The sequence below is a fragment of the Xyrauchen texanus genome, chromosome 43 (assembly GCF_025860055.1).
Source record: "Xyrauchen texanus isolate HMW12.3.18 chromosome 43, RBS_HiC_50CHRs, whole genome shotgun sequence".
Taxonomy (NCBI): domain Eukaryota; kingdom Metazoa; phylum Chordata; class Actinopteri; order Cypriniformes; family Catostomidae; genus Xyrauchen; species Xyrauchen texanus.
In genome coordinates, this window is record NC_068318.1 from 1,448,793 (window position 1) to 1,472,892 (window position 24,100).

At 36.3% G+C, this 24,100-nt stretch overlaps 1 pseudogene; it reads left to right on the forward strand.

Annotated features, from left to right (window-relative positions):
- The window catches only part of LOC127635491 (tyrosine-protein kinase transmembrane receptor ROR2-like), a 53,760-nt pseudogene that overhangs the window by 26,747 nt on the left and 2,913 nt on the right, over window positions 1-24,100 (forward strand).

A 24,100-nucleotide genomic window follows, 5' to 3' on the forward strand; every position in this document is an offset into this window, starting at 1 on the left:
GTGTAGATTTAATGGAAGTGCAATTGTGCAAAGTAAGAACATTTAACAGGACTTGCATTACAATCAAAGACTTCTCATCACAAAATCTAACATTGGCAACAGCTGTAACAGACCCTGAGCAAAACCCATGTCAGCATTTTTTTCTATTTCTATTTTTTTGAGGTAGCATATAGCATGAAAAATATAGATAAATAAACAGATGCAGCAAAAACAAGTTAAAAAATGTAAGCTTATTTTAAAAAGGTTAAATAAAAATGTTTAAATAAAAAAATATTAACTTGATCTAGTTATAAATGTAAGTACAGTCAGAGACTATAACATAAATCCCCAAATAAACATTTTCTTCAAAAGGTAAAACACTACAAAAATAAATAGCTTAATAAAGAAAAGTTGGCTTGAGAGTTGCCCTTTGGCATGTGACAATATTGCCACCAGTGCTAAACGACTGACGACTTTCTTGCAGATAGGCTAGATGTTATGCGTTCAACACGAGTGTCTTTGGCACTTTTTTCTAAATTAAAAAATAAAATAAAAATGTATTGATTAGATTTTATTAAATTTTAATTCAAAAAGGTTTATATTTTTCAATTGTAATATTTTATTGAAACCAAACAAATTGTGCTACAATACCATATTTTTTTTTTCATATACAAAACATTTAAATATAATAATCCAATTTATATTGTAAACTAGTCTCATCATTTTACTCTGTTCAGTGTTCCTAATGTACCCTAATTAGTAAATATTTAGTATTACAATTTACAAACAAACTTCTAAATGCCAGTGACAATATTTTATTTTTAGTTTCACTCACCAATAGCTAGGTGAAGTCTGTGCCCAAAGCACTGCAGACGTGTCCAACTGTTGAGCTCCAAGGCTCTCACCATGTTAGCCCCACTGTCAGTAGTCATGCAGGTCATGTTCGCTTCTTTCAGTCCCCAACATTCAAGCGCTTCCCTAAGGCCTTGTCCTATGAGCTCTCCCGTGTGGTCTCGCGGGAAGTATGTTGTTTCTAGACATGCACTGCACAACTTCCAGTCATCAATGAAATGAATTGTCAGACTTAAAAAGGGTTCTGAAGTGCGGCTAGACCAAGTCAGCTGTTGTGGCAAAAAAATTAACGTTTTGAACTTTGTGTTCCATCTTGTTGCGGCATTCGGAATACAGCCGTGGAATGGCCGTCACAGAAAAATATTTGCGGCTGGGAATCTCGTAACGATCAACGATTTTGAGCAGTCTTTTGAAACCCTCGTTTTCCACAGTTTTTATGGGGATCATATCCTTGGCCAGGTAAAATGTCACTGCATCAGTTACATCTTTCCAGAGCAAGTTTATGATCCTGTTAACACGCCGACATCTAGTGCGCCTCGCATCGCATGTTGTTAAGTAGTTGAAAAGCCATAGAACTGCATCTGATAGAACGTGCACTGCAGCACGATACAACGATATTTCCGAAAAAGTGAATCGTGGAGACATTTTAATCGTTCACGATCAAATATCGTCATATCGCACACCCCTATCTGTAGTATTGTGTACTATGTGGCTTGTTTCTAAAAAATAACAAATAAAAGTCTGACGCAGATGTACATTGACAGGTTATAAATGGGTGAATCTGATTGACAATGTCTCTGAAATTTAAATGAGCCCTTTCACCTTTTTCTCCTTTTGTAATTACCTGCTGTCTCTTTCTCTCCTCACGTACCTCATGTAAGCGAATGTGATTAACAAGTTAACATACATGACATGAAACTAATGTAGACCTTTTTAGTTTTAGATTGTTTTACTTAACCCTCATGTGTTATTAGGGTAATTTGTTTTTACCCATATTTCTTTAATAAAAATAGTATCCTTAATCTGAGTGGTCCAAGACTTGGGTACTTGTCCTGCATGGACCATCTGAACACACACATGCACACACAAAGAATTGGCTAGATTCGATATGTTGAAGCTTTGTGACCAAAAAAAACTACTTACACTCGTGTTGTTCCGAGTAAAAAAATTACCCATCATAGGAAATGAATGACTACAACACAGCATTTAATATTATTATTATTATTATTATTATTTGTCACATAAAAACCAATAAATCAGACATAATCCAGAAAACAATCACACAATAAATGAAGTGGTGAGAATATAAAACATCCACTCATGCGCTCACACACATTTTATAGATTTAAGGCTAAGATTTTTCCTATTTCCCAAATCTACCCCAAAACCTAACCATCACGCAAACATGTGCACATTACAAGATTTGAAGATTAACATAATCTAACCATTTAGGAGCCTTTTTATTTATTTATTTTATTTATTTATTATACACAGTTAGACAAACCTGTCCACACATAGCACACAAGTCTGAGTCTGGCCCCTGTGTGACAAAAGTTTATACACAAATTCAGTTTTGTGTTTGAAATAAATGACAGGTAACAAAATAATTACTCTGTCTTTTCTTTTTAACACAGTCAGATGCGAGCAACTCTGGCAGCATGGTCAGGTTTAGCAGCATATTGGACCATCAATGCAAAATCTGACACTTCACAAATTGACACAGTGTGCTACAATTTGAAAAATCTTTGTTTTTACAATGTCTAAATATATATCAAATGCATAACTTGTGGTAATATCATGAAATTTAGTTTGTTACAACAGTGGCTTATAGAGATCAGCCAATGCACAGAGAACTGAAGCCATCTACTGGTCTTGGCTGTTGTTTCATGTAATTGCTATTTTATTCCAGCAGATGTCACCAGAGATCCCCAATGCATGGCATATTTTGATGTTTTGAGACACTTTCAATTTACTGAAATGAACATATTTATTGAAGTGAAAAAACAAACAAACATAAAATTTGTTTATTTTACATGAAAAGTAATTATGTACTTTGTAGTTTAGGGCTAAACAAGGCCTAATTACCATCAAATGGGTAGTATTATACAATTTACCCTGAGCACCTCAGTCTAGTTGTCTTAGTCAAATATCAGTCTGATGCCATTTGGGTGAAATGCCTTTTTAAATCATCCAGGGTTTCCACGTTCATGTAAATTCCTGTAAATTTACAATTTAACTGGCTTGAAGTTGTTGTTTGTAAGTGCAATTTATGTATAGTTATGTACATTAAATCCTTACTTTATCACTAACAATTAGAAAAGTCAGGGAAATTCTTTGGTCAAAATATGTGGGAACTTGGAGTTACAAATAGAGACTGGGGCCACGTCCACACTAATATGTTTTTGTTGGAAAATATTTAGATTTTGCTACATTTTAATAAGTGTAGATTTTGCTACACTTATTAAAAATAAGTGTTTTCAAATGAGAATGACGGTGTGACTTGTTACCTTGAAACATTGAGATTCACTAGTTTTTCAACGATGAGACATTTGTTGGTTAATCTTGTGGTGTGTTGGCTGAGTACATTTTTAAACAAGGCAGTTACGAGACTGAACTGTGAATACTAAACTAAAATATTAAAAGATACAATTCAGTTGGGTAACAACACATTCTGCTATTCCTCACTACTTCTCTCATCACATCTGTTATGTTGCAGTGAATTGCTTTGGTCATAGTTTTTCTCACAAAAGTTAGTTTAGGTAACAATGTCTGCTAAAGAATAAATGTAAATGGAATTTAATTGTTTTCCCTTTAATAATGTAGGCTGACAAGAGATTGACGCTGATGAAGAGACGACATGAAGCACCAGCAATTTGAAAAAATGCATCCAATAATTAATAGTAATAATTGGAATTAACAAATCTTTCAAGTAAGACAGTATAGTTCGTTAGCCTAAGGGCTGATTAAAGGATGATTTATACTTCTACATCAAGGATGATAAAAAAAGATTATTTTTCAGATCTGTGCACATATCACATTGTATTTTAGTTTGTTTTAATCGGAAGCATCTGCAGTTTTTCTATTTTGATAATGTTTTATGAAGTTACAAATGAAAATGTGACAAAAAGCTACATCAGTTTTAGACGTATTTCTTCACTTTCACTGCTTTTACTCAATAAATATTTGGTCTGTGAGTGAAACAATATGCTTGTTTATACTTGTACTTATTGTATAGACCATTCCGATCTATATGTTTTCACCCTATGTTTGACAGTAAGGTGTACAGTAAATAATCTTATCTTGTAAGTTACAAAAAAGAGCACTTATTTTTCAGCAAATTAAATCAGAATCAGAATCAGAAATCAGAATCAGAAATAGCTTTATTGCCAAGTAAGTTTTTTACGCATACAAGGAATTTGTTTTGGTGTTGTAGGTGCGTGTCACACAATCTCTAAATATATGAAACAAGAATTAAAATATAAGCAATATAAATATAAATATGTCCATGCAGTATCAATTAAAAATAAGTAAAAAATAAAAGAGAGCAGAGTAGTACAGTGGCATGTAGAGCCAGAGGTGGAGTGTGAAGAGTGTCAGGGTGGGTACCGGGCCTTGTTGATAAGGCAAGTGGCGGATGGGAAGAAACTGTTCTTGTCCTGATGGACCTCAGCCTTCTGCCAGAGGGGAGTGATTCAAAGAGATTGTGGCCAGGGTGGGGGAGATCAGCCACAATCTTTCCAGCACACTTCAGGGTCCTGGAGGCATACAGGTCCTGGAGCGGTGGCAGATTGCATCCAATCACCTTCTCTGCAGACCGGATGACACGCTGCAGTCTGCCCTTGTCCTTGGCAGTAGTAGCAGCGTACCAGATTCATAACATCTCCACTGTCTTTAGAGCATTGAGCTCAAGGTTGTTTTGGTTGCACCAGGTCACCAGGTGGTCAACCTCCCACCTGTAGGCGGACTCGTCACCATCAGAGATGAGTCTGATGAGGGAGGTGTTGTCCGCAAACCTCAGAAGCTTGACGGACTGGTGACTGGAGTCTTTCATCATAAACTGTAAGCCTTTTTATTCACCCGTTAGTTAGCTTCATTCATTCTGGTCGGTGTTTACATCCCGCCACGGGCCAACGTGCAGGTCACACACAGCGCATGCTCGCCGACCAGATACTGTGTGTGGAGCGGACCAACCCGGACTCTTTAGTTATTGTCCTTGGTGACTTTAACAAAGGAAACCTCACTCATGAACTCTCTAAATTCAGACAGTTAATTAAATGCCCAACCAGAGAGGAGAACATTCTGGATCACTGTTACACCACAGTCTGGAATGCTTATCATGCCGTCCCCCGTGCTGCACTGGGAAACTCTGACCACGTGATGGTCCACCTGATTCCTGCGTACAGGCAGAAACTAAAGCTCTGCAAACCTGTAGTGAGGACATCAAGGAAGTGAACCAGTGAGGCTGTGGAGGCTCTCCAGACATGTTTTGACACTACTGACTGGGATGTGTTCAAGACTGCTACAAACAGTCTAGATGAGTACACAGAGGCTGTGACATCATATATCAGCTTCTGCGAGAACTGCTGTATTCCATCACGCACCAGGGTGAGTTACAACAATGACAAACCCTGGTTTACAGCCAAACTCAGAAGGTTAAGGTTTGATAAGGAAGAGGCCTTCAGGAGTAGGGACACAGACAGATTTAAAGAGGCGAAGTAAAAGTTTAGCAAGGCGGTGAAATTTATTTTAAATGGCACTTATTAAGAGTTGGACATACTGCCTATATGCATTGTAAAGTCCGTAAGCTTCTAAAACCACCAATTTTGTGTTGGTCAGGGGAGTAATTAATTAAAAAACACATTTTTGTGTGTGTGCTGATCATCAGAAGTATGGCAAAAGTATTTTGCCATTAAAGTGACTCAAGAGCAAGTGTAAAGTATATGCCTGGTTTATGTTCTCTCTGCATGGCAGGCAACATATATTATAAATAATAGGTACCCCAACTCTATCTGAATCTCAACTTGTTTTAATGCTGCAATAGTAAATACTTTTAAATGCATGAATGACATTGCTTTTCATTTAAAAAATATTTAATTATTTTAAATATTAAGGCGAAATGAAAGCCGGAACAATTCAAATGTTCTGAGGTGAAAATATAATTTTTAAATGCTGGTAACCAGTTATAAGTTAATTTCGTTCCGATAATTTTTGAATGAAACTAAAAGCCAAAGGGTTTATTACAGTACAGTTTTGGAACTACACAATTTTATGTTACCTGAAAAATGAAGCATGAACTTTGATCCTGAAAGAAACTGCAGCATCACTATGCCTAAATGCCCATTATTGAACATAAGGCAATCATTGGCATACAGTTCGCAGCAATCCATTTTACAAGTGAATTTGTCAATTTTCAAAGTTTATTATGAGGGCTTGTTTACGGACCAGTCAATGTACACCTGCGTCAGACATGCTTTATGCCATAAACATAAAATGTTTAGATCACTGTGTCAAGTTAAATATAGTTTAATACCTAGGACACATTTTGAGATCCCTTAGTTCGAATTTGAGCTCCATCAAGAGTTTTGAACGCAAGATTGTAACGCATGTTTGTGTTGTGCTGTCTGCTGGAGGATTGTTTTCTTCACTGTATTTACTGTGCGTTGCCTATACAGCTGAAGTTTCACTTACTGCCCTCTGGAGTAAACAGGTGATACTACAAGCTTACATTTCTCAGGAATCTTCCTTATTATGGTCCAGGGGCATTGCGATTATTTGCGTTAATTTTTTTAACGCTTTATTTTTAATAAAATGAATTGCACTGAATTAACGCGTTAAATTGAAAGCCCTAATTACTACATATTCATGCACAGCTTATCCCCCATACAAGGAAAACATTATTAGAGGTAAGAATTATATTTATCAGTTGTGTCCAAGTCTTCTCTGAATTGTTGTTAGATATGATGCATTAATACAGATTTGATGCTGCCGGGTTTTTGACTGAGAGGCAGATCTGTAATTAAAATTATAATTAGCGGTTAATTAACTATATGTTGATACATCCACTACACAGGAAACATACAAATATATTGCTTATTTTCGCTTATTTTGGTGAGGCAAGTAGCTAATTTAAGGGCTTTTTTTTCCAGATCATGTTGCTTGTTTCTCTTGTGAGATCTGGCAGCACTACAATAGGTATTTCACCCACCCTTTAGAACAGAGTACTGTCATTTTAAAAAGAACATTATTAACCGTTCTTAAATTTACCATAGTTCTAAACGGTAACTATTTGGAAAGGAGACTGCGGAACTTCTGAACCGGAATAAAAAAATACAGTTTTTGCTCAGAATGAACCGAAATGAAAAACATTTAGTTTTTGAAGTATATGGTACAATATCATCTTGTTTCTAATTTTGGTACCATATTACAGTATTCTGTCATCAGCAAAATTATGAGATGTGACAAATTTTAAATTAAATCAATGACAATTTGAAAATAAAAACCCTCTGGATATTGCCAAGTGTGTTGATTAAACAACAGAAGTATGTCATTTAATTAAATATATTATAAAGTCACATGGGCTGCATGCTACAGAATGAACAAGAGGTGCCGCTCTGCTCTGTCATATGATTCCCACACACACATAGGCGCACACATATCACGCAGCACAAATTTCATGAAATGTTTTTAGAGTATAAACGGCTGTTAACACTTAAATGAACTCCTCGGGAGTGCAACATTTTATCTGACCAAAAATAAAATTGCAATTTTTGGTTTAAAAATATATATAACAAATATAAACCATCAACTGGTTTATATATATATATATATATATATTTAAAGATAACTATGTATAATTATATATTGATATAAATATGTATAATCTTTATATATCTAATTATTGTTATATGAGGGGCTTTCTCAGCAAATATTTGTATATGAGATTAATCACGATTAATTAATCGACACCGTGTAATTAATTTGATAAAAAATTGTAATGGATTGACAGCCCTAATCTATATATGTGTGTGTGTGTGTGTGTGTATATATATATATATTATATATATATATATATATATATATATATATATATATATATAATATTTAAAGATAACTATGTATAATTATATATTGATATAAATATGTATATTCTTTATATATCTAATTATTGTTATATGAGGGGCTTTCTCAGCAAATATTTGTATATGAGATTAATCATGATTAATTAATCGGGACACCGTGTAATTAATTTGATAAAAAATTGTAATGGATTGACAGCCCTAATCTATATATGTGTGTGTGTGTATGTGTGTGTGTGTGTATGTATATATATATATATATATATATATATATATATATATATATATATATATATATATATATATATATATATATACACTCACCTAAAGGATTATTAGGAACACCATACTAATACTGTGTTTGAACCCCTTTCGCCTTCAGAACTGCCTTAATTCTACGTGGCATTGATTCAACAAGGTGCTGAAAGCATTCTTTAGAAATGTTGGCCCATATTGATAGGATAGCATCTTGCAGTTGATGGAGAGTTGTGGGATGCACATCCAGGGCATGAATCTCCCATTCCACCACATCCCAAAGATGCTCTATTGGGTTGAGATCTGGTGACTGTGGGGGCCATTTTAGTACAGTGAACTCATTGTCATGTTCAAGAAACCAATTTGAAATGATTCGAGCTTTGTGACATGGTGCATTATCCTGCTGGAAGTAGCCATCAGAGGATGGGTACATGGTGGCCATAAAGGGATGGACATGGTCAGAAACAATGCTCAGGTAGGCCGTGGCATTTAAACGATGCCCAATTGGCACTAAGGGGCCTAAAGTGTGCCAAGAAAATATCCCCCACACCATACACCACCACCACCAGCCTGCACAGTGGTGACAAGGCATAATGGATCCATGTTCTCATTATGTTTACGCCAAATTCTGACTCTACCATCTGAATGTCTGAACAGAAATCGAGACTCATCAGACCAGGCAACATTTTTCCAGTCTTCATCTGTCCAATTTTGGTGAGCTCTTGCAAATTGTAGCCTCTTTTTTCCTATTTGTAGTGGAGATGAGTGGTACCAGGTGGGGTCTTCTGCTGTTGTAGCCCATCCGCCTCAAGGTTGTGCGTGTTGTGGCTTCACAAATGCTTTGCTGCATACCTCGGTTGTAACGAGTGGTTATTTCAGGCAAAGTTGCTCTTCTATCAGCTTGAATCAGTCGGCCCATTCTCCTCTGACCTCTAGCATCAACAAGGCATTTTTGCCCACAGGACTGCCGCATACTGGATGTTTTTCCCTTTTCACACCATACTTTGTAAACCCTAGAAATGGTTGTGCGTGAAAATCCCAGTAACTGAGCAGATTGTGAAATACTCAGACCGGCCCGTCTGGCACCAACAACCATGCCACGCTCAAAATTGCTTAAATCACCTTTCTTTCCCATTCTGACATTCAGTTTGGAGTTCAGGAGATTGTCTTGACCAGGACCACACCCCTAAATGCATTGAAGCAACTGCCATGTGATTGGTTGATTAGATAATTGCATTAATGAGAAATTGAACAGGTGTTCCTAATAATCCTTTAGGTGAGTGTGTATATATATATATAAGTGCTGTCGATTTAATGCGTTAATTCAGTGCGATTAATTTGACAATAAATAACGCGTAAAAATTTTTTATGAAAAAAGGTTTATGACGCAAAGCATCCAAGACGCTTCACAAGCATGTCTGATGCAGATGTTCATTGACGGGTCCTTAAAGAAGCACTCATAATAAATCTCCAACTGATTGACAAATTCACTTGTGAAATGGATTGCTGTGACATGCCAATGACTGGTTTATGTTCAATAATATAAAGAATAGTAAACAATACATTGTATTCTAAAGTCGATTTTGTATTGTCTTATTCATGATTAACTGTTCTGCCACAAGAATGTAATGCATTTTAATTATCTGAATATTTATATATATATATATATATATATATATATATATATATATATATATATATATATATATATATATATATATATATATATATTTTTAATACTATGTATCATTATTTAATCATTATATATTGAATTATATTTATATGATGGGCTTTCTCAGCAAATATTTGTATCTGCAATTAATCGCGATTAATTAGTCGGGACACCATGTAATCGATTGACAGCCCTAATATATATTATAAGTTTTTCACAGAAAATGCATAATTTGTATCTGTAAGACTTTAAGCAATTCATTTATTCAAGTAATTTTCTGTGTAATTTCATCATAAATCTGAGCCTTTTTTATTTGTTGATTATAGCAGTGATAGGGGTGCACCGATCGATCAGCCGGCCACCGATCGGAATCGGCAGATATTCGTTTTGCCATGCTTCAAGGGATGAGCAAGCGCTCATTTATTAGTGGTGCAGCGTGTATGCGTGATTCCCTGCGTGCTGCCAAAAAGATAGGCCCTGATTCTAGGCACGATCAGCCGATCGTGGATTTAAGTGGCCTTTGCAGGGTGTTGGCAATTCTAAGCATTCACGAATTTAAAATTTCCGACATGCTGTAATACAGATGAATAAACTGGTTTGTTTTTTTAAAAAAAAAAAAAAATGACATGTGAATGAATATTGAGCTGCCACGAGTCATTACGGTAGTAATGCTGACTTGCTGTGAGTCGTGACAATCAGACATTGTGTATAGCTATAAAGACTGTTTGCGTGATCGTGATCACTTTTAGCTTCACTCCCTTCAACATGAGTGCTCTCGGTGTCAATCAAACATACGCATTCTCCAGGTGCTCTCAATATCACATCAGTCACTCTGAGGATCCCAATTCAAATCAGATTAATATTAGTCACAATTCCACTAATCACAGATGTAAATGTTTAACATTCAATAACAACACCACATCTTCATGCATTTTCTTAATTCGTGGTTTGTGTTACAACAAGATGCCAAAGACAGTAATCAAATCATAGATATTAATGAATTCTCACTGGAGCAGTTTTAAAGCTTGTAATGGTATATTTTTCTTATTTTTGAAAGTATCTCTGCGGGTGCTGCTCTCATGGTTTTTACTGGTTGCCAGTATGTCACAATGACCTTTTATATTGACAATATAACTGATAATAACAGTTTTCAGTACAAATAAATGTTAGCAATTCACAATTAATGTAATTATAGAGTAATTTTGGTAAAACTTAATAAAAAGGTTTAATTTCTTTAACATTAGTTAATGCATTAGGTAGCATGAATAAACAATTAATAATATATTTTTACAGCATTTATTAATCAATTTTAGTTATTAGAAATACAATTGTTCATGTTAGTTCATAGTGCATTAATGTTAACTAATACAAATTTAGATTTTAGTAAATGTTGTAACTAACATTAAATTCATTAGGTCATGTAATGTTCTTAAATAAGCTTAACAAATTTAACCTTTTTTAAAGTATTACTGTAATATGACTGCGTGGGGCATAAACGTATAACTGAAGCATATAACTTGCAAAAGTGCAGCAAAGGGCACTTTAAAAAAAATCGGTATAAGCCAATCTTAATGTAAAAAAATAGGAGATCGTATCGGCTTCAAATTTCCTGATCGGTGCACAACTAGTGCTTAATAGGCAGTTGTTGCCTCTAATTTCACATAGTTATAGATAGTTTTTCATTTAAGGCCAGTTTCGCTTGTAAAAGAGCAAATAAACATCTTTTTGATTTAATTTTTTCATTCTTTTCATTCTTGTCTTTTGCTTAAAGAAAAAAATCAGAATCTGCCCAATTGCTTGTAAAAAAATTGGCCATGAAAAATCATGATCGGTGCATCCCTAGTGATTTAGTTACAATACAGAAATACCTGGGCTGGTATCATACTTAAGCCAAAAGTTTGGTAACGGAGCAACCCTACCCTACACATAAGCATGAATCAGCCTTAAATACATTTGTACAGCTTTCTGCAGTAATGTAGAATGAAGCATCACAGATGTGCATTTAATGGAAGTGGTGGTGGTGTAGTGGGCTAAAGCACATAACTGTTAATCAGAAAGTCGCTGGTTCGATAACCACAGCCACCACCATTGTGTCCTTGAGCAAGGCACTTAACTCCAGGTTGCTCCAGGGGGATTGTCCCTGTAATAAGTGCAATGTATGTCGCTTTGGATAAAAGCGTCTGCCAAATGCATTAATGTAAATGTAATGGCATTTTACAATGGCTTCAAATCTGGTTTATCCAATAAGATTTCAGAGTCCGAGCTATCCTTTTTAAAAGATATCCATTAACTGCATATGTTAGTTGTTCACCAGTGGTATCATTGCCATCTTTGCTGTTCTGCTCTCTTTCAGAACACACAAAAAGGGTTTCTGCCAGCCATACCGAGGCATCGCTTGTGCTCGCTTCTTAGGAAACAGAAGTATCTATGTGGAGTCTCTGCAGATGCAGGGAGAAAGTGAAAACCGCATCACTGGTAAACGTTGCTGTCTCTGTGCTGTCATTTCCAGTGTTGGAATCAGAAATGAACATAAGCACATATCTTATCACATATACAGTGGGCCAAAAAGTATTTGGACACAAATGCATTAAAGTACATTCGATAACAAAATGGCATCTGCAAACAAATTATTCTAGACCTTTTCTACAAACTAACCACGTTATCCATTTTTCACATCAAGGCATCCATACATTTTCAAATGTGGATTAAGTGTCCAAATACATTTTGTGGCACAGTATCGTGTCCATAGATACACTATACATTCTGTTTTTAACATATATCATCATTCTTGTGTTGTTCAGCAGCCTTCACTATGATTGGCACCTCCACTCAGCTCTCAGACCAGTGTTCTGAGTTTGCCATTCCATCCTTCTGCTACTATGTCTTCCCATTGTGTGAGGACGGCACCAGAGGTTCACGGCAGCGTCAGCTCTGCCGCGAAGAGTGTGAGGCTTTGGAGAACGACTTGTGCAATGCCGAGTATACCATTGCACGCTCAAACCCCCTCATCCTCATGCAGCTCGAGCTACCCTTATGCAACCAGCTTCCCCACCATGGATCACCTGAAGCTGCCAGCTGCATTCGCATTGGCGTGCCACCCCAATGTAGATTAACTTGACTTATACCTTTTTTTAAATGTGAATACTAACATTAGATCGATGTAGTGATTCACCTATGCCACTTGGTAGGATACTCTTATCGGGCTAATACACACATTGACATAATGACGCATTTGCACTTGCAGTGCTTGTCACTTAAAGGGATGTTCTGGGTTCAATACAAGCTCAATTGACAGCATTTATGGCATAATGTTGATACTACAAAAAAAAATCTTACTTTAGAATCGCCCCTTGTTTAAAGTAAAATCCAGTACCAGATTACAGGATTCTGTTGCCCCCATTCACTTCCATTGTGTAGGGTTTCTTGGTTCAGGTTTGGGGAATGTACAATTAATATTAATGATTGTAATCAATGATTAATCATACGGTTTGAACTAGATACCAATACATTCTAAATTGCCCCAAAACAGGAGTTATATAGCCCAAAAGTCTGCTTCAGATATATATAGATAATTAACACAACAAATTATAATTAATTAGGAATATACATCATATGCAGACAGGCTGTATTCATTTTCAGAACACCTTAATGGAATTAACCCGTACCGCAACCAATCAGTTCGTCCACCAAACCACTTTGCTCAACACTCTTGATCAATTCTCCAGAAGGTTTATTCTTAATATAAGCCTACTTAATCAAAGCACGTTAACTTACTTTGATAATATCAGCTCGTAGCTTTAGATCGCACATTAAAGAGGCTTTGCTTTATGACCAACAAACACAGACAATCAAGCGTATAATTGGGTTTAATACAAGGAACTAGGATATATCACTACACTTAAACAAACATAGAACACATTTAACAACAAACATTTAACATAGAATAAACAAAGTAAAACAGTAAGGAAAATGATAGCAAACTTGTTACAACAGTTAAACCTTAAGAGCCAGCAAGGGACTTACACACTTTAATGCATTTGAATTTAGATGGGATAATACTTGCAAAATGGACCTTTGTGTCGCTGAACAAGACTGCGTGTGTGCGTGAATGTCCTCGTTGCGTCCGTGAGCTGGAGGATTTCTGTTGGTGCTCCCCGAGCGTGGATCGCTCGCGGGAAGTTCAAAGCATCTTCGGAGTAATGGTTGAAACTGAGAGAGAGTCCTTTCACCCGGAGGATATCGGACTGCTCCAAAAACGTAGAGTGTTGAGCTTTGTCCGAAGACAAGAAAAAGACTGAGATAAACACCAAATAAAACAAAAGACAAGTCTGATGAGAGTAACACAAAAAGGGAAGAAAAAGCAAGAGAGCTTGAAGAGAGATAAAAGAACAAGAGGGCAAGCGAAGACAAAAGAGAGCAAAAGAGGACGAGTCAACACCAGATCCTGACTTTTAAGGTTGGGAGGTCACACCTCCTTTGGGAGGAATGACCCAATGAGGCACCTCAGTTTTGGCGCGAGATGGTTCCCTTTGTCTTGTCAAGGCTAGTCATTTGCCTAATTTATGAACAGGGTCCGGATGTGGTTTGAATCACTCAAAAGATGGTAAAACATAGCAGAATACATTTTAATGTAACCTTATATATATATTCAGCTAGGGCGAGTCGTAAGGTTTAATTTGATACCAAGAAACTTGTATTTGGTACACTTAAAAGTGAATATATATTCTTAGATTCTTTATATAAGCCCTCAGAGTTTAACTACACAACTAAACAATCTTAACTAGTTTGATATAACAGCAGAAATACCCAAGCATACGGGAATAAAGCATATTTCCTTAAAAATAAGCTATTTCTGGGTTTTAAATGAAAGGAACGTGTGTGTCTAAGAAAATCTCACATTCCTTTCTCATCTAAGGAGGTGGGTGTGGGGAGAGTAACAGTGTGTGGGGGTTTTAGGGCCCTTGCAAGAATGTGTGCATTGCATTCAGCATTAATGAGTTCATGATTTTCCGTTCATACTCTACAATTGTAAGTGCCTTATTGGAACTATGTACAGTTGAAGTCAAAAGTTTACATACACTTAAGTTGATGTCATTAAAACTAATTTTTTAACCACTCCACAGATTTAATACAAGCAAACTATAGTTTTGTCAAGTCGTTTAGGTCATCTACTTTGTGCATGACACAAGTAATTTTTCCAGCAATTGTTTACAGACAGATTGTTTCACTTTTAATTGACTATATTACAATTCCAGTGGGTCAGAAGTTTACATACACTAAGTTAACTGTACCTTTAAGCAGCTTGAAAAATTCCAGAAAATTATGTCAAGCCTTTAGACAATTAGGTAATTAGCTTCTGATAGGAGGTGTACTGAATTAGAGGTATACCTGTAGATGTATTTTAAATCCTACCTTCAAACTCAGTGCCTCTTTGCTTGACATCATGGGAAAATAAAAATAAATCAGCCAAGACCTCATAAAAAAACATTGTGGACCTCCACAAGTCTGGTTCATCCTTGAAAGCAATTTCCAAATGCCTGAAGTTGCCACGTTCATCTGTACAAACAATAGTACGCAAGTATAAACACTATGGGACCATGCAGCCATCATACCACTCAGGAAGGAGACGTATTCTGCTTCCTAGAGATGAACTTAGTTTTGTGCCAAAAGTGTAAATCAATCCCAGAGCAACAGCAAAGGACCTTGTGATGATGCTGGAGGAAACAGGTAGACAAGTATATATATCCACAATAAAATGTGTCCTATATCGTCATAACCTGAAAGGCTGCTCAGCAAGGAAGTAGCCACTGCTCCAAAACTGCCATAAAAAAGCCAGACTACAGTTTGCAAGTGCACACGGGAACAAAGATCTTTTGGAGAAATGTCCTCTGGTCTAATGTGAGTCTAGTGCTTTGCTGCAGGAGGGACTGGTGCACTTCACAAAATAGATGGCATCATGAGGAAGGAAAACTATGTGGATATATTGAAGCAACATCTCAAGACATCAGCCAAGAAGTTAAAGCTCGGTTGAAAATGGGTCTTCAAAATGGACAATGACCCCAAACATACCTGCAAAGTTGTGGAAAAATGGCTTAAGGACAACAAAGTCGAGGTATTGGAGTGGCCATCCCAAAGCCCTGACCTCAATCCAATAGAACATTTGTGGGCAGAACTGAAAAAGCTTGAGCGAGCAAGGAGGCCTACAAACCTGATTCAGTTACACCAGTTCAGGCTGAAGGAATGGGCCAAAATTCCAGCAACTTATTGTGAGAAGCTTTTGGAAGGCTACCCAAAACATTTGACCCAAGTTAAACAATTTAAAGGCAATGCTGCCAAATACTAGCTAGGTGTATGTACATTTCTTACCCACTGAGAATGTGATGAAAGTAATAAAACCTGAAATAAATCTTTCTCTCTACTATTATACTGACATTTCACATTCTTAAAATAAAGTAGTGATCCTAACTGACCTAAGACAGGGAATGTTTTCTATAATTAATTTGTGAAAAACTGAGTTTAAATGTAATTGGCTATGGTGTATGTTGTAGGTTGTGTGTGTGTATATATATATATATATATATATATATATATATATATATATATATATATATATACTTGTGTGTGTGGAAATCATCGTTATGCTTCATATTGAGTTTAATTTATATTGAACATGGAATGTTCCTTTAAGACTAGGTTAAAAAACATGTAAGCCATTTGAGTGTTCAAAAAGTTGAGTTTGGGTGAACAAAAACATAATAAATGATCAATTGCAAAACATATCATACAACATTCATGCAACAAACAAAAATATTAATGGATAATTTCAAAAGTCATCTGTCATTTTGACAGATAAAAAACAAGAAACCTAGCACATCTGTTCTCATTTTATCCATCATTACGTGATATACTGTAGATGTCGATTTTCAAACACTGAAAACATTAATATTAGCTATATTGAGATATCAAATTTACAAACAAATGGAATTGCATCTATACAAACAAACAAAAAACTATTCAAACACTTGTATTGGTGCTCGGTATCGACCGATTCTCTAAGACTTCTCTAAGATTCCTGTGAATCTTAACTGGCCTCAAGATTTGATTACGATTCAAAGGGTAGCGATTCGATTATAAAACGATTCTCAATGCATCACGATGCATCTTGTCCTTCAATATCTTTTTCCAGTTTTTTCAAAATAAATGTTTTACTCTCTATTTTTTCCCTTACAGCTTTTTATTTAACAGCTGTTTTAAAAATCAGAACAAGTCACATTACATAAACTGGCCTTTTACATTCATTATGAGCTGTGAACAGAATATGGAACATACACAAGGTTAAATAAATGGTTCTATAGTTTAAAAGAATATCTCAGTTTTATCTCAATAGCTCAGTTTTTGCTTCAGAAATGTATTGTATGTATGTATTGTATGTATGAACTGTTCAATCTGTTTGCTCTGTGAATAGAAGATAAAACCTTTATCGTCAGGTGCATGCACTGTCCTGACAAACGAGTGACCAGCAATGACAAAAGCCAACAAAATGGAGAGTGCGCAGGGGGAGGGGGAGTTAAATGAAAAAATTATTAAATGAAAACATCATCAACATTTCCCGAACTGCTATATTTTCTTCTGTGTTTTCCCCCATTGTGTGCAAATCAGTGCAATTATGGGTGCAAGCTCGTCTTTCATGTTGTTTGTTGGCTTCTTATCAAGAATAAACTCTTCCGTTGCGATGTGCAAGGGTTTGTGAAAGAATTTTAGGATCGTAGTTTCATTCGGGCACAAATGGTCATGTGTTTGATACAGCTGGTCTGCAAACAGTCGTGGTTGTGCACTTGACTTTAGTGTATGCACTTAACTCACGTCTTTGTTTTCACATCGGTCTTTGGTGCACACCACTGCTCTGCAATGATTTACACTGAACTCAGAATCGATTCTGATTCTTTTGAGAATCGATTCAGAATCGTTTGACTATGAATCGTGATGCATCACTGAAACTATTTTTTCCAACAGCTCTACTACTTAATATTGTATTGGTCTTTAAAATTTGGTATCAGGGCACCACTAGATTATTGTCATAATTCACCCCAAAAATGTATATTCTATCATCATTAAGAAGAAAGAAAAAAATGATAATAAATTGAATGGTGATTGAATGTTCTTGGGTGAAATGACCCTTTAATTTTGTTTTTAAAATTGCATCTAATTTTGGTAAAGGGAGATTTAAATATTGCAAGAAAAAAAATGTACATTCGTGGCCAAAAGTATTGGCAGTGACATACATTTTTAGTTTTGCAATGTTTGCTACTTCAGTATTTGTAGATTATTTTTTCACATGATTCTATGGTATACTGGAAAACAATGATAAGCAATTCATAAGTTTTAAAGGCTTTTATTTGCAAAAACATTAAATATTTGCAAAGAGTCAATATTTACAGTGTTGACTCTCGTTTTTCATAACCTCTGCAATTCACACTGGCATGCTGGATATCAGCTTCTGGGCCAAATCCTGACTGATGGTGATCCATTCTTGCCTTATTAGTGCTCTGAGTTGAGCACAATTTGTGGGCTTCTGCTTGTCCACTCACCTTTTGAGGATTGACAACAGGTTCTCTATGGGATTAAGATCCGGGAATTGCCTGGCCACGGATTTCAATGTAATAATCTCTGAGCCTTTTCATTATCACTCTTGCCTTGTGACATGGTGCTCCATCATGCTGGAAAATGCACGGATCATCACCAAATTGCTCCTGGATCATTGGGAGAAGTTGCTCTTGCAGGACATTTTGATATCATTGTTTATCCATGGCAGAGTTTTTGGGTAGAATTGTGATAGAGCCCACTCCCTTGGATGAAATGCAACCCCACACATGGATGGTACCAGGATGCTTTCACTGTTGGCACGACACAGGACTCATGGTAGCGTTCACCTTTTCTTCTCAGGACAATCGATTTTCCAGATGTCCCAAACAGTCGGAAGGCGGCTTCATCAGAGAAAATAACTTTGCACCAGTCTTCTGCTGTCCAATCCTTGTACTTCCTGCAGAATTTCAGTCTGTCCTTAATGTTTTTCTTGGAGAGAAGTGGCTTCTTTGCTGCCCTTCCTGACACCAGGCCATTGTCCAAAAGTCTTCGCCTCACTGTGCACACAGTTGCACTCACACAAACCTGCTGCCAATATTGAGCAAGCTCTGCACTGGTGGTGACATAATTCCATAGCTGACTCCTCAGGAGGAGACCGTCCTGGTGCTTGCTGGATACACTGGGATGTCCTGAAGCCTTCTTCGCTGCAGTTGAACCTCTCTCCTTGAAGTCCTTGATGATCCAGTAAATGGTTCTTTCAGGTGCAATATTCTTTGCAGCAATTTCCTTGCATGTGAGGCTATTTTGATGCAAAGCGATGATGGCTGCACGTCTTTCTTTAGAGGTAACCATTGCGAACAAGAACACAATGATTGGAAGCATTTCTTCCCTCCTTTTATAGCAAATCAGTCTGCTCTTATAATCCAATCAGAATGATACAGTGATTTCACCTGACTAGTACTCGTTCACACTTTCCCTGGTGCTGCTGATATGATTTGAGAAATTATGTTGGCTGGTCATTTTGTGCCAGGGCCAAAAAACTGTGAAATTTGGGTTTTTGTGATAAAGTTCATTTTTTTGGCCAATGAAGCGTTTTGCATTTGCATTATTTAAAATGCATCTGATCACTTTGCACAATAATCTAGAAACAATGTGAATCAACACCACAACAACTGAAGCCGAAAAATGTATGTCACTGCCAATACTTTTGGCCATGGCTGTACTTGGCTTTACAAGCAAAGTATATGAGATGAATGACAGAGCAAGTAAGGCATGGGGGCCCTCTTGTTGTTCATCAAAAATGTATTGTTTGTACTGAATTTGTCTATATAACCCAGTCTATAAATCTGACTAGTGATTTGCTTCTAATTAATATTCTGAGCCTAAATACTGAGCAGACCAACTTATTTTTAAATACTTGTCAAAGATTCACCCCCAGATCACAGCTGTTACAATGAAAGTGGTGCCAACTACAGGGGCACAGTCAGTGTGACAAAATCAGGTTACTGGTGCCAGCTTTGGAGTGTCCAATATCCACACAGTCACTATCTGACCCCTATTGAGTACCCTGAGCTCAGAGGAGGACACCATTTCTGCAGGAATCCTGGAGGGCAAATGGAGAGCCCTTGGTGTTTCACTTTGGACCCTAATGTTAGAGTGGATGTCTGTGGCATTCATCCCTGCAGTGAGTAGACTATCTTGACCTCATGATTCTCAACTAATCTTATTACATTTCAACAAACAATTTTAATTCCTAAACTGAATTTGGTTATAACTGACCTTTATTTAAACAAAAATTCTGCCATGAGTTACTCATCCTCATGTCATTCCCAACCCGTATAACTTTCTTTCTTCCATGTAACACAAAGTGAAAGAATGTACCAGCCATTTTTTCATGCAATTTTAAAGAATTGGGACTGACCTTTCAAGCTTCAAAAAGGAGCACCATGAAACTAGTCCATATGATGTGTGCATTATATAAGCTATACAATACAATAGCTTTAAGTAATTATTCCATGAAACAAATTCTTCAAAATTACTGCTTTTGTGTTAAATGGAAGAAATTCTTGTGGGTTTGAGTATGGCAGAATATTCATTGTTGGGTGAACTACAGTATACCTTTAAAGGAATTTTCTGGGTTCAAGTTAAGCTCAATTGACAGCATATTGACACACCACTAAACATATTTTCAACTCGTCAAAAACAACAACTTTGTTTTTTTTTGTTTTTTTAAATAAGCAGAAATTGCTTTTCCAGTAAGGCACTTACAATGAAAGTAATGGGGTCAATTCATAAACATTAAAACACACATTGTTTCAAAAGTATAGCCACAAGATTGAAAAAAGTATACGTGTTAACATGATTTTAGTGTGATAAAATCACTTACTAACCTTATAGGTGTGAAATTATCCAAAAGTATAACCCTGTTGCCATGACAACACAACATCTGTAAACCCTATAAGAGATCATATTACACTAAAATCAAGTAGAACAGTGATTTTATCACACCATAGTCATGTTAACATTTATAATGTTTATATCTTGTGGCTATACTTTGGAAATAGTGTATTTTAATGTTTAAGTACTGCCAGAAGTCACCATTATGCTACAAAACCTGTTGATTCAGCTTAACTTGTATTGTACATAGATTATTACTTTAAATATCTTTGTTTATATAAAGAGTAAAAAAAAAAAATAGTCACTGAATTTTACTAAATGTGTAACACCAATATCCGTTTTCATTTTTGACAGAAGCCCCAGAGAAAATGAAAAAGGAGATACTGTACATCTTGATACCCAGTTTAGCCTCCCCTCTTGTTATTGCCTGCTTATTCTTCTTGGTCTGCATGTGCCGCAACAAACAAAAGGATTCTGCTGACACACCTTGTCGCCTGCATCTCACTGCCTCACCAAGTCAAGAAATGGAGCTGCCCCTTCTCAATCAGCACAAGCATCAGGTACTTTTATCCCAACACCTCCCATCAGTGTTAATCATGTCATTAAAATTTCTGACGATTGTTTTTTTTTAAGACAAAAAAGACACATCACAACAATAGTTAAACAATTTTGATTAAAACATACTGTTAACAAAACATATTTAAAAAAAAATTAACAATACTGCAAGATATTTACAATGCATTAACACTTTTTATTTACATTAGGGCTGCCAATTAAAAAACAAATAACATGCAATGCCCCCGGACCGTAATAAGGATGATTCCTGAGAAATGCAAGCTTGTAGTACCACCTGTTACTCCAGAGGGCAGTAAGTGAAACTTCAGCTGTATGGCAATGTGCAGTTTATCCAGCAACCCTTCAGCAGGCAGCACAACACTAACAAGCGTTATGTTCTTGCGTTCAAAACACTTGATGGAGCACAAATTAGAACTAAGGGCTCTCAAGATGTGTTCTAAGTATTAAACTATATTTAACTTGACACAGTGACCTAAACATTTTATGTTTATGATGCAACGCACTCGAGACACTACACAAGCATGTCTGACGCAGGTGTACATTGACTGGTCCTTAAACAAGGCCTCATAATAAATCTCGAACTGACTGACAAATTCACTTGCGAAATGGATTGCTATGAACAATTGATTGGCTTATGTTCAATAAAATGGTAGTAAACAATACATCGTATTCTAAAAGCCGCTTTTGTATTGTCTAATCAATGATTAACTCTTCTGCCACAAGAATGTAATGCATTTTAATTAATATAATATAATAAATAAATGATTATATATATATACACTCACCTAAAGGATTATTAGGAACACCATACTAATACTGTGTTTGACCCCCTTTCGCCTTCAGAACTGCCTTAATTCTATGTGGCATTGATTCAACAAGGTGCTGAAAGCATTCTTTAGAAATGTTGGCCCATATTGATAGGATAGCATCTTGCAGTTGATGGAGATTTGTGGGATGCACATCCAGGGCACGAAGCTCCCGTTCCACCACATCCCAAAGATGCTCTATTGGGTTGAGAGCTGGTGACTGTGGGGCCCATTTTAGTACAGTGAACTCACCAACCAATTTGAAATGATTCGAGCTTTGTGACATGGTGCATTATCCTGCTGGAAGTAGCCATCAGAGGATGGGTACATGGTGGCCATAAAGGGATGGACATGGTCAGAAACAATGCTCAGGTAGGCCGTGGCATTTAAACGATGCCCAATTGGCACTAAGGGGCCTAAAGTGTGCCAAGAAAACATCCCCCACACCATTTCACCACCACCACCAGCCTGCACAGTGGTAACAAGGCATGATGGATCCATGTTCTCATTCTGTTTACGCCAAATTCTGACTCTACCATCTGAATGTCTCAACAGAAATCGAGACTCATCAGACCAGGCAACATTTTTCCAGTCTTCAATTGTCCAATTTTGGTGAGCTCTTGCAAATTGTAGCCTCTTTTTCCTATTTGTAGTGGAGATGAGTGGTACCCGGTGGGGTCTTCTGCTGTTGTTGCCCATCCGCCTCAAGGTTGTGCATGTTGTGGCTTCACAAATGCTTTGCTGCATACCTCGGTTGTATCGAGTGGTTATTTCAGGTAAAGTTGCTCTTCTATCAGCTTGAATCAGTCGGCCCATTCTCCTCTGACCTCTAGCATCAACAAGGCATTTTCGCCCACAGGACTGCCGCATACTGGATGTTTTTCCCTTTTCACACCATTCTTTGTAAACCCTAGAAATGGTTGTGCGTGAAAATCCTAGTAACTGAGCAGATTGTGAAATACTCAGACCGGCCCGTCTGGCACCAACAACCATGCCACGCTCAAAATTGCTTAAATCACCTTTCTTTCCCATTCTGACATTCAGTTTGGAGTTCAGGAGATTGTCTTGACCAGGACCACACCCCTAAATGCATTGAAGCATCTGCTGATTGGTTGATTAGATAATTGCATTAATGAGAAATTGAACAGGTGTTCCTAATAATCCTTTAGGTGAGTGTATATATATATATATATATATATATATATATATATATATATATATATATATATATATATATATATATAAATGTGAAAATGAACAGTGTTTTCCATAATTTTAGATTTTCATTCCAAGTTCAGATCCAAAAGTTCTTTATTTGCCAAAATTTCTACGAGTGAGTTTTGTTAGGCCCAGTGTGAAAATTAGTGATGCACCGAAATGAAAATTCTGGGCCGAATTCAGGATGCACATGGCCGAAAACCGAAAATAATGTTGTTGTTTTTTTTTTTGTTTTTTTTATACCGATTTTAAAATATTTTTTTTTCATAATTGTATTAATATTATACTTTTTCATTAATTTCATGAATTTAATTAATCTGAATTGAAAAACTAAAAACCAATAAAACGATCACACTTTTATTGAAAGTAACGCACCAAAATTTGACAGAAAATATATTAAAACAATATTAAATATATTATTCTTTATTCAGTTCTTTAACAATCAAATTGAACAGATTTTTTTTAACCAATTATCCAAATAATGTAACGTTCTAGAAAATTACAATGATATGCAAAACAGCTCTAGGCTAGCATTTTGCAAATACAAAAAGCTTAAATATCCTACAGTCATTTTAATGAAAACAACAGGCAAAACACAGAATGGCAGAGGGCCTCAATTCTGTTATGTAAATGTATTTCCACTTTAATATAAAATTATTGTGCTAAACAACAGTGCAAAACAGCAG